Below are 4,114 nucleotides of genomic sequence, written 5' to 3'. Positions count from 1 at the left end.
TATTCAGGTGACCGATATAAGACCTGTGGGCCTCTTGTTTTGATGCGTATAATGAATTCTGAAAATCATTATGATGTAGCTTTCTTCAGTAGGGGGATAGTTCATAAAGACAGACGAATCTTTTTCAATCCCTGGGAGCTGGCATATTGAAAAAACCATTACCTCCTTGCTAGGTTATATCTAAGCATCAACTAGGGGGCAGCACTGATGCTGACGTCAGTAGGGCTCTTTAATTGTATTTTTGGCACATTGTACAACGTTAAATATCTTATATGTTTTATAAGATATTTCTTCAACTTTATAAGATATCTTATAAACTATATAAAGTATCATATTGTTGTGTAATACTTGAACTTGAGTGAAATATGTGACCTAAATTGTTCTACAGTTCGATGTTTATCACGCAGTAGAAGGATGACGAACTGTGTCTTTCAAGAATGTACCGGAAAATTTATTCTGATTATGAATACAATGTGAATTTAGCCGATGATAAGCTCTGGTTAGACAAGCACTTTAGGCATTTTGGATTATTCTATAACTGGAACTAGGATTTAGGAATTTCGTTGGAAATTAACAGCCGATTTGTGATTTGTTTTGTATACAGATTCAGCTCGGCACGGACATTGTTTATTGTTCACCTATTGTAAGTTAGTACTTTGTTATTATTTTAATTTTCTTTCAATAATTGCAAATAAATGTCATTACTTGTTTGAATACCTTTGTTAGTAAATTCTGCTGCTGAGTAATTCTGACCCATAGCAATATGAATTTACTTTTATAACATGTATAAGATATCTTATAAAACATATTTGATATCCCGTATATTTCATAAGATATCTCATAAAGTTGATAAGATATCTTATAAAAATTCATTTATGAGAGATCTTCTTATACAACATATGATATATCTTAGATGTTTTATAAGATAGCTTACAAAAATAAATTTATAAGATATCTTCTATCTTTTATAGATATCTCATAAACTTTACAAGATATCTTGTTTAATATACAAGATATCTTATAAAGTTTATGAGATATCTTATATAGTTTAAAAAATATCTTATATATTCTATGAGAAATATTATCAACTGTAAATTATATGAGACATCTTAGGAAATTTATTAGATATCTTATTCAAAATAGAAGATATCTCATAGATTATATAAGATATCTTTATAAAGGAGTAAATATAAATATGGCGTGACATACATCCTGAGAAGTATGAGTGCGCAAACACGCATACAAATACACGTGAGCACACCGAGTGAAATACAAAGCAAGTTCTACCATTTGTCATGGTTTGATAAGAAAATGAAATCTTTGGATTCGGCATAAACAACACTGCGTGCACAGTTTTAATTTTAGTGAACATAATATTCATGAGCAGCACTTTACCACTTACCATGTTAACTTCATGTAAAAATAAATCCATCAGTACTATCATGATGAACAAAATAAAAAAAGGAATTTAAACCAACTACTGTACTAGCGATAAGCATGAAGTAAAATGTACAAAATAGCTACAAAATTGGTACTTTTACCAAGTACACATCAAATTGAACAGATGGAGTAAGTACGCTTAGCATATGAATTTGGCCTAGTAAAATCAAGAAAAATAAAGTAGAAGATGACACACTTTTACCTATCGATATTCTTCAAATATACAAATAAAATGGCACCAAAACGTCACATAGTAGAATAATACGCCCCCGAATTTACCTGGATCGCTATTTCTTAGCCGAAACTTCAAAATTTTACTTACATTTGTCAATATTTTGATATGAGCACATCCAAGGCGATGGATGATATTTGCGTGTGTTAAACGAGATATTTCGATTAATAATAAAAAGGGTCTTTCATCAATCGCCTTCCCTATGCACATGGTCATCTACAACCTGACGCGAGTCCCTTTCTGCTAGATACCTCTCCCTGGCATTAGCAAGCCAGCGAGGTAAGTCGCGGTCATCACATTTCTTCATGCGGTCGTGGTTGACCAGCATAACTGTGGTCTTGGTCCTAACTCGGTAGAGGTGAGCATTTCCCCTTCACGGTGGCTGTGTCCAGAACATAGACTGTATCTCCCTCCTGATAGACCCGAAACCTAACCCTAAGGTCGTAATCACGCTTTATGCGTTCCTCTGTAGTCCGAAGTCGGGCTCGGGTTGTCTCGTGGGCTACCTGGATGGACTTTTCCAGATTCACCACATAATCCGCTAAGTCAAGGTCGTCACCTCGCATGGGAGGAGCATACGTCAAGTTTGCTGGAGTGTTAGTCTCCCTGCCCAGCATCAACTTGTTGGCAGTAAACCCTGTACTGCGGTTCACAGATGATCTCAGGGCACCTGCTATCTGTGCCAAGTGTATGTCCCAGCTATTTTGAGCCTTGTCTATGTAACACCTGACAGCGTCCATCAACGTCCGGTTATATCGCTCTACTTGGCCGAGGGGCTGTAAGGGGTCGTCCGTGCTTTGTGGATTTTCAGGAGCTCAAAGACTGCCGCAAAGAGCTTGCTCTCGAAGTTGCGTCCTTGGTCGGTAAATACCTGGAACGGGCAACCGAACCTGGCAAAGAACTGGTTCACTGCCGCTGAGGCGGTCACTTCGGCTGTCTGGGATGGGAGTGGCACACACTCGACCCACTTAGAGAATTGGTCCACCATAACAAGCACATATTCATTGCCGCTGTCGGTCCTGGGCAATGGGCCCAGAAAGTCCAAGTGCACTCTCTCCATGGGAGCTCCGGCGTGATACTTAATCATCTTTGCTCGAGCATGTCGCTGAGGATGCTTGTTCCTACTGCAGGGCCCACAAGTGCTCACGAAGCCTTCTACCTCCCTCATCATGCCATACCAGAAAAAGCGCTCCCTAAGGCAGGCTTTAGCCTTGCTGATGGCCTGAAGCTGGGATGTCATGGCACAGCCTGAGGACTTCCTCCCTCAATTCCCGGGGAACTACCAATAGCCGACTCCTCGGCTCTTCCTCTCCAACCAACTTCCAAAGGACTTGGTCCTTATCCACCATGAAAAATTCCCTATCAATTCAGTAATTTTTCAAGGCCGAGCTCGCTAAGAAGAACTCTCTTTCTCTCCGCCGGCTCTCCATCAGCCGACAACCAAGCTTCAAGTCAGAGTCCTGCTGTTGGCTCTGCATCATTTCCTCTGAGGTCATGCCCACGAGGGACAGGGAACTACTGCCAGAGTCTGTAAGCGTCCTAACAAGAGCTGGTATCTGGGAACTTGTGAGCAGCCGTACCTGGATTCTGAACGGACCAGATGCCATGTTGTCACTCTCGAAGTCCACTGTCTGGCGGGGTGGTCCGAGAATTTCTCGGGAGACATAGGTCCATGCCGCCTCACTGACCTCGGTGCTGTGGCCCTCTGGAGCACCTCCGGGCTTACACTGGGCCAAGTTGATAGCAGAGTCCTCGGTCATGCCAACTTCCTCGTCCGACGAAGGCTCTTCTGAATAAGTCCAAGTTCCTGGGCGGGCGAGGGAAGCTACGTCATCAACCTCCTCCACAAAGGTGTTCCAAGCCTGGTGAGCCTTCACGCACTTCAGGCAACCCCCGCAGGACAAATCGCTAGGGTGAATAGCAAAAGCGGTATTAGAGGCACATGATGAGTGCGACAGTCTAGATAGGGCATCGGCATTGATGTGGCGCCGGCCTGGACGATGCTGTATTTCCATATTGTACTGGCTGAGCTCCTCTAGCCAGTTGGTCCTGAGGGGACTTGAAGTTTAGCAGCCAAATGAGACTATGGTGGTCTGTCCTGACCCTCAATCTCCTTCCCAGGAGGTACTGGCGGTACATGCAAGTAAACCTCGCAACCGCCAAGAGCTTCCTCCGCGTGGTGCAGTACTTCCTCTGGTCTCTATTCAGGCCAAGACTCCCATAAGCTATGGGTTTCTCAACCACATCCTGGATCTGGCTGAGCTCCGCCCCTATTGCCTCCCCTGATGCGTCCGTGTCCAGGAGAAACATTCTCTCTGCGATAGGCATGACCAGTGTGGGCGGGCTGGTGAGCGCTCTCTTCGAGGCATCGAATGCTGCTCGCTGCTCGTGGCCCCATTCAAAGGACTTCTTCCCCGTCACATGATAAAGCGGGCCCGCTAA

Source organism: Ostrea edulis, chromosome 2, assembly GCF_947568905.1.
Source record: "Ostrea edulis chromosome 2, xbOstEdul1.1, whole genome shotgun sequence".
Lineage (NCBI taxonomy): Eukaryota > Metazoa > Mollusca > Bivalvia > Ostreida > Ostreidae > Ostrea > Ostrea edulis.
This window is presented reverse-complemented; position numbering follows the sequence as displayed.